Below are 11,855 nucleotides of genomic sequence, written 5' to 3'. Positions count from 1 at the left end.
TTTCTTTCTATACTTCCTTTAACTAAGAAAGAAAAAGAGAAAACGGCGTAAAAAAAACGGGGGACACAGTTGCATGGACTACTCTGAGTGATAAAAAATGGAGACTAGGCTGGGTGGGAAACTTGTAAAAATTACACTTTACTAGATTGGGAATAACTCGGCCAATCTAGTCTAGAATGTAAATTCCTTTTGGATTCGTATTAATGGATGGACGAGCAAACTTTTGGGAGAATTTGTTTTTTTTTAAAGGTTAGCATTTACCCATAAAGCGATACCAAAGACCCCCCAAAATTGTTAAAATTTGAAAAAACCCAAACTTTAACATTAAATATCTCCCAAACGGCAGGGAATATTTAAATTCTGCAAACACAGGTGAATCCGGAGTAAAAAACTGGATATGCCTGAATTATTTCAGATTTTTAGATCCCATAGCGGAATGGGAAAAAAAAGTGGGGTCCATGGATTTGGTGCACTTCAGTGGTGGATTGCTTGTTAAAAAGATATTTACATTTTACTTGCAGGAAAAGGCTGGAGAATGGGAAGAAAGTCGACTTGACTGATATGCCATAGTCTACCAACCAAACAAACCAATCTCTTGTCATTTGGTGTCTAAAACTAACAAAATTTGATATCAGCTGTTGATATCGGCAATAAACATCACGTGCAGCTTTTTATGCACTAGTAAATACCACATTAAGTAAGAACTTAGGGTATTTGGTTGATAGATGGCATATGAGTCAAGTTGACTTTCTTCCCTTTCTCCGAAAATAAAAAATTAAATTTCTCTTTTCATTCTAAGTTTCGTTACAAATGCTTTACGTAGTTAGAATCGTATTTTAAAGTTCAATTTAACGGTATTTTAACTGACTTTTTCTGTAAAAAAGCCCACCCGACAGCCTTTAACGCGGCGATATTGGACTGAGTCCAATCCTTAATAAAGTCCATGACGGTAGGCATGGTAGTATCCCTTCCGTCAAATAAAACTTAAAGCATAGAGAGCCATTTGCCTACCAACGAAACTTTCGCGGATGACTGGATTTCAATAAACTGTACTAAATTATAAGAAGGAAGAATTAACTCCCTTCGGTTCAATAAGCTAAAAATGAAGTCGATAATAAAATTAATGTCACAAGAGAAAGAATGACCCCCACATGGGTCCCAGAAATAAGGCTAATAAGTCCTTTTAAATATCAATCATACTCGTAGATGGTGCGTTAGAAACGGGTTTTATAGTTGTTTTATAGTTGTAAGAAAAGCAAGGTTTAGTGCCATAAGCTTTTTAACATGGGGTCTAATGGGCGACACCTTTTGAAACCTTAGAATTTGCTGACAACTTTTTTTGAATAATTTTATTTCTTAAATTTACAATTATAAATACCAAAGAGGCATGGTAAAATCGTTATTATATAATCGTTAATTTATTTTTGAACACATTCTAAATAGCCGGGAAAAGAATTTTCACTTGCTTGTTCAAAATTGGCAGTTAGATGGCGTGGTTGCCATTCGAAAGGTCTGAGATTCGAATCTCAGTAAAGTAAAAGTTAAAAATAAAATGAAATGACGAGCGTCATGTATAGCGTTGTCATCACCAGATTCAAACCTATGCGTTCTCGCATGTAATTTCAACGATCTTTCCAAAAGCCCAACCGTTGACTTATACAATGCTATACAGAAATATTATACAGAAAAAGATTGTAATGAATGGGTCTGAATTTCGGATATCATACTTAAATGTGTATTTCCATTTACAATTTCTATTTACAAACAATTTGGACATTTTGCCGAATTGCAACGGCGATTCGGCAGCCTATATTTCTGCCGAATTGACGATTAGCAACCCCCCAAAAATTGTCTCCAATTAGATTGAATGTTTTTTATTCATTTATTTCGAGCCCGAAGGGTGAAGCTAAGAATCGCATACGCAGAAAAAAAAAGCCATGTCACTTTTTATGTCTGTGTGTATGTAACGCTCCATAGCTCGGGTGTTTCACGACAGATTTCGGACTTTTTGGTCTAAAAATTACAAAAAAAATCTGCGGTGCGACCAGAACAAAAATAATTTCATTTACTTAATTAGTTTTCCCGTAATTAATGAAAAACTGCTAAAATAATTGTTTTACGACTAGTGACATCTTGCGGTTGCGACTACATCTCTTTCCCCATTGGTCTAAATTCCACTTTCCATTATAGCTTCCCTTGTTTTGGGTTACCTTTACTTTTTTTACTTTTTGGTCTTGAAAATTAGACGAAAAATATGCGGTGCGACCAGAACAAAAATCATTTTATTTACTGAATTAATTTTCCGGTAATTAATGAAAAACTGATAAAATAATTGTTTTACGACTAGTGACATCTGGTGGTTGCCACTACATAATTACATATTCATCTCTATATGGCATTTATGTCGCAATTTTTGAAATATCTTTGATGCCCTCTACTGGACATATTTAGAGTGCAAAATAAAAATAGGGCTTTCGAGTTTTTGCGGCAACCCTGTACGTTTTCATTCAATATTCTAGCAGACTTTCACTGAACACTGACCACTCTCCCGTGGGTATGCGTACTGCGCAGTCCATCGGGGGCAGAGTGCTAAATAGAAAAATTCTCCACCACTCTTGTACAAAAAAGAGTGTCGAGCAGCGCAAGACACGCGCTGCCCCGACTCCGCTCCCGTTTCAAACGACAATGCCTTCGAAAATAGAGAATCAACCAACACAGGGCCGTCCATCGGGGGCAGAGTGCTAAATACAAAAATTAGCCGGCTTAGTCTGCGAGTCAGCCACATAAAACTAAAAATTTTGGACGCTTTTTCCGGGCAGTCTTGCTCATTTGATCTTTTGAGCTCCTTTTTTAGATCTAGCTTTGAGATTCTTCCTTTTTTCACTTTCAGATTAATATTCAGTCTGACTAGGTCCAGCAATGTCTTCCTCTGGCTTCATTTCTGCCGTTTTAACTTTATCCTTTTCCTTTCGAGTTTTTGCGCAACCCAGCGCGTCTTCATTCACTACTCTAGCAGAGTACCCACCTTCACTGACTACGAGTCAGCAATGTAAAACTTGAAACTATGAACGTGATTTACAGGCACTCTAGCTAATATGATGTTCTGAGCCCCTTTTACGATCTAGGTTTTTTTTCCACGCATCATTACTGACTTATTCAACAAATTTGACTCTTCAAAGTCCCGGCGATTTAAATTGCAATTGAGCGTTGGAAATGTTTTGGTTCGTGATCGCTCAGCCATCTATTTTCAAAGAAGTATCCTTCATGCTAGCGTCCCACACAACGATGCGCCGTTATTTAATTTTGTAAGTAAAACAAACTTTTGTGTTTTTCGGGATTTAAAAAAAAAGTGGGGGGGGGGAATTCACCCGATGCCTTTTTAATGGACACCTGGGACGCATGGAACGCCTGGGACACCAGTGCCTACGTCAATCTCTTGGAGTTCAACAATCTTTTGGGGTTCGAAAATCTCTTGGGGTTTTGATTGATACATTGGAGCAGGGCATGGGAGTCTCACTTCCAAGACCTGCTTTATGCCCCGCAACAGTTCAATTTGCTGCATGAGCAGATCCAAATTGTTGGGTGGAGGATCTTGTGTGGGTCGGTTTTCCGCCTTGGCATAACAATGTCGCAAACAAATCCATAAAAAAAAATATTTATTTTAATAAAAATAAATATTTAAATATTTAAATATACTTACTTTTTAACCAACCCCACAATTTTTTAAATACCGGATTAAGAAGGGGCCACCCCCAATACTTGACGGCGACAAAAAATATGAGGCCAAACGTGCCTTTAAGTAATTTTAATTCCTCTTCGAGACTATGGGGCTCCACGTTCCACGACCGCTTTCAACGACTTGTTTATTTGCGTCACTTGCTCTATGAGCAGCTTCTGCGGAGAGAGTTTGGGAGAGGCATTGCAGCACAAACCTTTTACCCAACCCCACAATTTATGTAAAGCGGGCTTAAGCAGGGGCCACCCCAAATACCTGACCGCGACAACACATATGAGGCCGAACGTTCCTTTAAGGAATTTGGATTCCCCTTCGAGAACTATGGCCCCCACCTCAGCAGCAAAACCGTCAAGGTCAACCTCAACCAATCTTGGCTGGCCTAAATAAAAAATAAACATAAACATTTATTTTTTTTTTTACTTTACTTTACTTTACTTTACTTTACTTACCAATTGGCCTGGCAGCCGCAAAAGGAAAAAGAAAAAATAGGCTTCCAGTAAGTAAAACAAACTTTTGTGTTCTTCGGGATTAAAAAAAAAGTGGGGGGGGGGGAATTCACCCGATGCCTTTTTAATGGACACCTGGGACGCATGGAACGCCTGGGACACCAGTGCCTACGACAATCTCTTGGAGTTCGACAATCTTTTGGGGTTCGACAATCTCTTGGGGTTTTGATTGAGACATTGGAGCAGGGCATGGGAGTCTCACTTCCAAGACCTGCTTTATGCCCCGCAACAGTTCAATTTGCTGCATGAGCAGATCCAAATTGTTGGGTGGAGGATCTTGTGTGGGTCGGTTTTCCGCCTGGGCATAACAATGTCGCAAACAATTCCCTAAAAAAAAAATATTTATTTTAATAAAAATAAATATTTAAATATTTTTAAAATATACTTCTTTTTAACCAACCCCACTATTTTTTTAATACCGGCTTAAGAAGGGGCCACCCCCAATACTTGACGGCGAAGAGTGTCCATTCGCTGAGCAACCACGTAGAAAAATGTCATGTCAAATGACCTCTTCCAATGGCGGTTAACCCGGTGGGACAACAGCAGCCTCATATTTCTGAGGCTGCTTCTCTACCAGTTTCCGTACATCTTGGGGTAATGCCCCGGTATATCAACTGGATAAATGGGGATCATAATCTGGTTTCTGGTGTCGGGTTACGGGCCCGGGTGGGCAGGGACAGACACCAACTGGAGCTGTACAATCTGATCAGTTGTAGTTTCCAGGGCTGTGGACAAGTCAAAATATTTCAACTTACCAGTGGTTGGTGCTACCATGTGGAAAACGTGTCGTGTCGTCGTGGTCCTAAAAGTAAAATCCTGGTTTTCTACAAGTAAATTTGGGTTCCAGGACTTTTGTTTCTGCAAAATGGAAGCAATTCGCAGCTCCATCAATTGCGTCCACACTAAATAAAAAAAAAAAAAAACAGGAATTGCTTAACAAGTGTGATTTGCATTTAGCAAACTAAAAGTGCATTTTCTCTTGATTTTATTTTTACAGAGATCCCAAAAACGAAAACATATTGTCCTTTTTCGTCAATAGCCATTACTGTATTCCCAGATAACAGGTTCCCTTTAGATAGGCCAATAATCTTTTAACTGCTCTCCATTGCGCTGATTGCGGATTTGAACAATACTTCGCTACTTGGCCAACGGAATGTGTGATTTCCTGGCGTGTAGCATTTGTAAGATTCAAAAGGGCTTCAACTACTGATTTTTTATGGAACTTTCGTTATATAGTTCCATAGCCTCTCCCTCTCGCTAGTTGGAAACATTATGACGCATTGAGGCGGGAGTTTGGGTCAGTGGTCGTTAGGACTTCTCATTTTATGTTTCTTGAGTAGAGTTAGAATGATGTATCTTTACGAAACGAAAATTTGATTATTTGGTCTTTCACGTTCCGTGTAACGGGGAGAAACTGGGTAGGTGGAAGGTTGCGAATCTCGAATTCACTTGCCGTGTTGTTCACAATAGGTAGTGAAACCTCGTATCCTTTAAAACGAATATAGACACTGTATCCATCAACGGCTGGAAGTCTGCTGCTTCCAGTTTTCCATTATGGGTTTTGTTCCATAAAATTGGTGGTTGTTTAGTACCGTGGAGCCCTTTTGAGAAGTACGGCATCACCCTATATTTGATAGCCACGATTGACATAAATATAAGAAAAAACTCGATTCGGGAACTTGGGAAAATGTGTCTTCAAAATCAGCGCCAGGTTGTTGAGCGCAGCCAACAGGCATCAGACGTCATTTAAAGCGAGGTGGTACTTCTCTTTGCCAAGGTTTATAATTCCCAATTCATTTTTATCAAATTAGGACGTAGCTAGCGCTAGCCGGCAGTTCTGAAGGAAAGACAAGTTTCCAAGACTTTTTTTTCTATTTGGCATCTATATTCTTCAGTCGCAGCGACAGCATTGACTGTTTTCTCAGGGGTTGATATTAATGCTGCTAAGGCTAGGGACTTGCCGTAAGGTTATCCGGATCTAGTTCGATTGAAATAATCGAGTATTTCGTAGCAACCAGGCCAGAGGTTCCTTTTGCAACTCATTTTCAGTAACACCGCCATGATTTTCATTGCCAAGTAAGGCATGCAGCGCCTCAGATAGCGGATGAGACAAGCCTATAGGAGATGGCGTAAAAACAACAAAAAAACTGCGTCTTTTACTTTCCAGATAAACGAATCAAAAATGCTCTTCAAGGGTGAAGCTGCCAAATTTCAACGTCTCATTAGGACCCGAAAAAAGGAAACGTGGTAAAGTTTCTGCACAAACGATATGAACAACGGTCTTCAAACATCACCCCACTACCTAGCGAGAAAAGATAATCACAGCAGCAATTCCTCCTCTCTGTTAGTTGACGGCAACATCATTCATTCTCCGGTCGACATTGCTAAAGCTTTCGCCTGCCACTTTTTTAAACCCACTCTACCCTCCTCCGACTGCCATACATCCCTAATTTAAAAAAAAACAAAACAACATTATTCTTTCTCATCCCATATGTCATACTCGTCCAATCACAATGTACGAGATAAAGTCCGCCATCTCCACCCTAAAACCTACAAATTCCGCCGGAATCGACCAATTATCATCTTCGCATATTCTTGCTTCCCACCCATGTTATGATGATATTCTTCTGAAGATGCTTAACGTTTCCCTCTCAAACGGTTGGTTCCCTTTATCCTGGAAAATCGCTAAAATCACCATAATTCAGAAAACGAACAAATCCAACTATGAGCTACTTGGAAACTATCGTCCAATTAGCGTGCTCCCTTCTTTCTCAAAAATCTTTGAACGTATCATCCTCTCTAGACTGAAATGGATCGCTACTGAAGGAAATTGGTTCAACCAAGGGCAACACGGTTTCAGAGAAGTTTGCTCCACCGAAACAGCCGCTTACGATTTGGTTCATAACACCAAGACCCACTTTTCGAAAAAAGAATTTACTGCAAGCGCTTTTGTCGACATAAAGGCAGCGTTCGACTCAGCATGGCACCCTGCAATAATAGCCGCACTCATAAAAAAGAACTGCCCGCTATACCTTGTTCGCATCATCGGAGACTATCTTGCTAATGGTAAAGCTCAGATCGACATCGAGGGACGTGAAACAGACTTTTCCACTGGTTGCCCCCAAGGTGATGGAATCCTCTCAGCGTTTCTTTGGATTACTCTAATTGATGATGTCTTCTACATCCTTCTTCCTTTCCCGGTTTTTATATCTGCCTACGCCGATGATTTAAATATCGCCTGCAGCCACTATGATCCAACCACGGCAACATCCAGACTAAATATCGCATGCAGTGCAGTCATAGACTGGCTTTTCTCCATAAAATTTCTGATTAATTCCCCTAAAACCATCTTTATGATTTTCGATTTTCGTCGGAGCAATCGTCTGTTCCCAGATAATCTCTCTTTAACTCTACAAGGAACAGCCATGTTCCCTTACACCAGCACTACGTTTCTCGGCTTTCTTATTGACAATCTTCTCAGTTGGAAAAGGCACATTGAGCTAAAATGTACCTCTGCAACTCGCTTATTCTACTCAATGCGCCACTGCTGATCCCTCACCTGGGGCCTAAATCGTGTCCCATTACAAATCCTTTACAAACTTATAGTTGAACCCACCATCCTGTATGGCTGCTCAACATGGGCTAAAAGAGCAACTTTGAAATCTACCAAAAAAATCCTACCCAGTGCTCAAAGAAGATATGCAATTCAAATGCTACGCGCCTTTCGCACATCTCAAACTGAATCCTTGCTAATCATGTCAGGAATCATGCCACTTGGTTACAGAGTCTTAGAGCTCACCACCATCAGATATCTTGAATTTAAGAACAAAAAAGTTCTCCAAATCAGCCTCTATTATAGCTGCCAATGCTATTTCTGCAACTTAAGCTGGGTATCCCTTACGACCGAGCTAAATGTATCCACCTTCCAGAGATACTTCCTTGGAAAAAAAAATTTCTCCAAAACAGCCTCTATAATAGCTGCCAATGCTATTTCTGCAACTAAGCTGGACATCCCTACGACCGACCTAAATGTATCCACCTTCCAGAGATACTTCCTTGGAATAGAAACCACCCGCAGGAAATTCAATCGGCTTCCTCGACAACACTCACCTCTTCCGATCCTTCGACAACCCGAATCTTCACAGTCACAGATGTTTCCATACGCAAAAATGGGGCTGGCTATTCTGCCCTTATCTGCTTTACATCCGAACTAAAGCAATTCGCTCTCTGGTTCCCTACCTCGCCACACTACAATCTTTCAAGCAGAAGGCTTTTCAATCCTTGCCGCCCTAGACTGGATCTTCTCAACACGCCCACTTCCCTCTCAAAACTACGAAATCTCTTCCGACTCCAAATCCGCACTTGCTGCTTCTACTCCATCCGCGTCCACTAAATCCTCCCAACCATTCTCTTCTATAGTAAAAATCTTGGCTACACACTGCCCAAATATAATTTTTTTTATCCCGAGCCACTCTGGTCTTCCTGGGAATTATATGACAGACTCTATTGCTAAAAGTGCCACCCGAAGCTGGTCCTCTCATCACCCATCCCTTCCGATGACAAAATCATATGCAAAAGATGTGATTCTCAACTACATCAACACTCTATGGGGAGATGAGTGGAAGTCCATGAAAGCTGGAAAGTCGGTGTGGGCCTTTTTTCCCCACAGCAGCCAGTGCAATAATTCTCAACACCAATTCCCTTTCCTACCAGACTAATCAACTCCTTACTGGCTACTGTCGTTTAAACGGCTATCGCTTCAAACATGTTTCTTCGTCGCTTTTCTCTTGTCTTTCCGAAGATGAAACGGTTGAACACTTTGTACTCAGATGCCCCAATTTTTCCATACATCGCTAGCCTCTTATCCGCGCAGTCCTCCAACTAAAGCTTACTTGGCCCCCTAAACTCTACGTCTTCACTCAATCCAAACTTCTTCTTCAAGCCCGTCAAAACTTTTTCACGAAAAAAACTCAGCGCCTTAAGTAACCTATGACGAATGCACGATTTGATACTCCGTTTCACGCCTCTCACATTTATCCTATCTAATTTTGTTTTTCTTTTGTTTTACTCCAAATATGACCATCACTGTACCCTAGTCTACTCTCTTTGCCGTAATATTCTTTTCTTTTCTTTGTTTTTTTTTTTCTTTTTCTTTTTCCCATCGAAATACAATAAAGAGGAAACTATCATTATTGATAAATGATAACGCCTCTGCAACTAAAAAATTAAAAAAATACATATATATAGAGTATTTTATACTTAACCTTGACTATCACAATAAAATTGTTGCAATTAATAAATCTGTACATAGTTACTAACTGCTAAAACAAGAATTTTTATAATTAAATTTACATTTTTGTTTGAATTTGCAATCAAAAATTTCACAACAGACTAGGTTGTGACAAAGCGGAATTAGTGAAGCATCAGTAGTAGATGTAGTATGAGGATAAGTGATACGATTTTCCCCTTTTATCTTTCCCCAAAATTTTCATATCACTATAATGTCCGTTTTGGGACGGCCAAACTCTGTTGACATTTGGATTTACTACGGCGCGACATTTCTTCTAAATCCATTAAGTCAAAGTTGATTGACCATTTTGGTTGTGATATCCATATTTTTAGTAACGACGGATTGATGACCTTATTTGTTTACAGCAACTTCAAATCAGAAAAAAATTAATTGTACTCAGCCGAAGAAGAAAAAATTTGAATAATTTGTGCTGCAGCAAAACTAATCAATTAGAATTATAAATTTTTGTCTCTAAACTTGAAATTGAACTTTCAAGTTTAGAAAACTCTAGCCTGTGTGCTTGTATATAACTAAATATTTTCTTGAAAATAATTACTGCGAAAAGTAATCAATCTAAAATTCCATCATTTGCTCAATCAATAATGCAGTTTGCGTATCCAAAGAAAATTATAGCACCATTACAAGTAATCATATCTATTTAAAAAAAATTTAAATTATTTAAATTTCATCCTACAATAAATTGTTCTTGCATTATTACTACATGCTTCAAGAGCTTTAATTAAGATACTCTTTAAAGCCATGGATTTTGTTCATCATGCAACGAAGTACTAACATTTGAAAGTCGGCTGCCGTAACTTCGTTCACTAAACTGAAACTAACACTGATCATAATTTGTGCACTTTAGATGGAAAGGGCACTTTCCAAGGATGGCTACTATCGCTACAATAACCTTATGTTCTAAGAAAGCTTAAGAAAGAAAGCAGAAAAATACAGTTTCACGAAGAAAAGTAACTTTTAAAGGTTACGCTTATCTAAACCTTATGAAAATTACACTCTTCTGTAATAGGGAAATTAGTCTAGTGTTACTATTTTACCCATTCAGTAGAAATATTGCTTACACCACATCACTAAATAACAAAAAAATTGTTTTAAGGGGGGTGGGTTGTTGTCTTTGGTGACAAGGTGTTACAAGGGAGCGGTAAAAAACTCGACAATTTTCGTTACCTAATTTAAAAACGGCTCCATATCAACCTACAAAAAAAAAATTTTAGTATTTGGTATTTGATTCATTAGAAAATTAAACAACACTTACCTTGTTCATGTTCAAGCTAATTTTAGAATATTTTTTTATTAAACGCAATCGGATAAGAAAATTGTTAAAGTTTTTAGAATTCCCACAAATATCAGAGAAAAATTTAAAAAATGGTTTCGCTCTATAAACATATACACGTTCTGATTTGCATCTTTGATTACGAACGATTTTGTAACTTTTTTCCTTATTTTGTAAATTAAAATGCATTTTAGCAGATTCGAAATATTTTTTCTTATTTCAATTTTACCTTAATCGGTTAGTCCTTTGTCTGCATCCATTGATACCGAGCTAATTTATCCAAAACAATGTTTTGAAATTTTAATGTCAACCTTGGGAAATTTTTGAAATATCAAACGGGGCATTACACGGTAGCATTGGTAAGATTCTTTGTTGCAGTTTTATTATTGAGGATCCAATTTTACTTTACTTGTTGTATTTTAGAATTGAAAATTACTTAGCAGTTATTTTGGTAGAGGAAATTACATATCCTGATTTATGATTTGTGATATCCTTAATTCCGCAAAATAGAAACGGTTCTTTTGTCGCCCGTTTATAAGGATCCCATCATACCGAGGATATTCTAGGTAAATTGGTTTTATTTTTTAAATATATGCCAATTTGGTGCTAATTTTAAATTTTTGCTGGTTAATTCCTACAAAAAGTGCCGAAAGGAATTTCGGCTGAGCTTTAGAAGAGCATCACAATAAAAAAATTATTGGTCTTTGAGTGGTTTTCTCAAAAGTTGTTAAAAAATGATATTCTTCTCTTAAGAATTTTTGGCAAACTGTGGGAATTGGGTGCAGGTGGAAAAATAAAACATGTTTTCAACAATATTTTCTTCGTCTTTACTTGATTGGAAACTCTTCGCATCATCCACCCACAGAAAAACAGCCATAGAGTACATGTTAAACAAAGAATTTTTTTGCTGGCTTTTATACCGTTTATTAAACTGATTGCTTATCTCTGAGAGTTGTCTCTGCAACATCTTATTTTCGTGGAAACCACTCTTAATCAAAGCGTACGGAACTCATCAGCGAAGACTCACAACTA

This window comes from Daphnia pulicaria, chromosome 4 (genome assembly GCF_021234035.1).
Source record: "Daphnia pulicaria isolate SC F1-1A chromosome 4, SC_F0-13Bv2, whole genome shotgun sequence".
Lineage (NCBI taxonomy): Eukaryota > Metazoa > Arthropoda > Branchiopoda > Diplostraca > Daphniidae > Daphnia > Daphnia pulicaria.
This window is presented reverse-complemented; position numbering follows the sequence as displayed.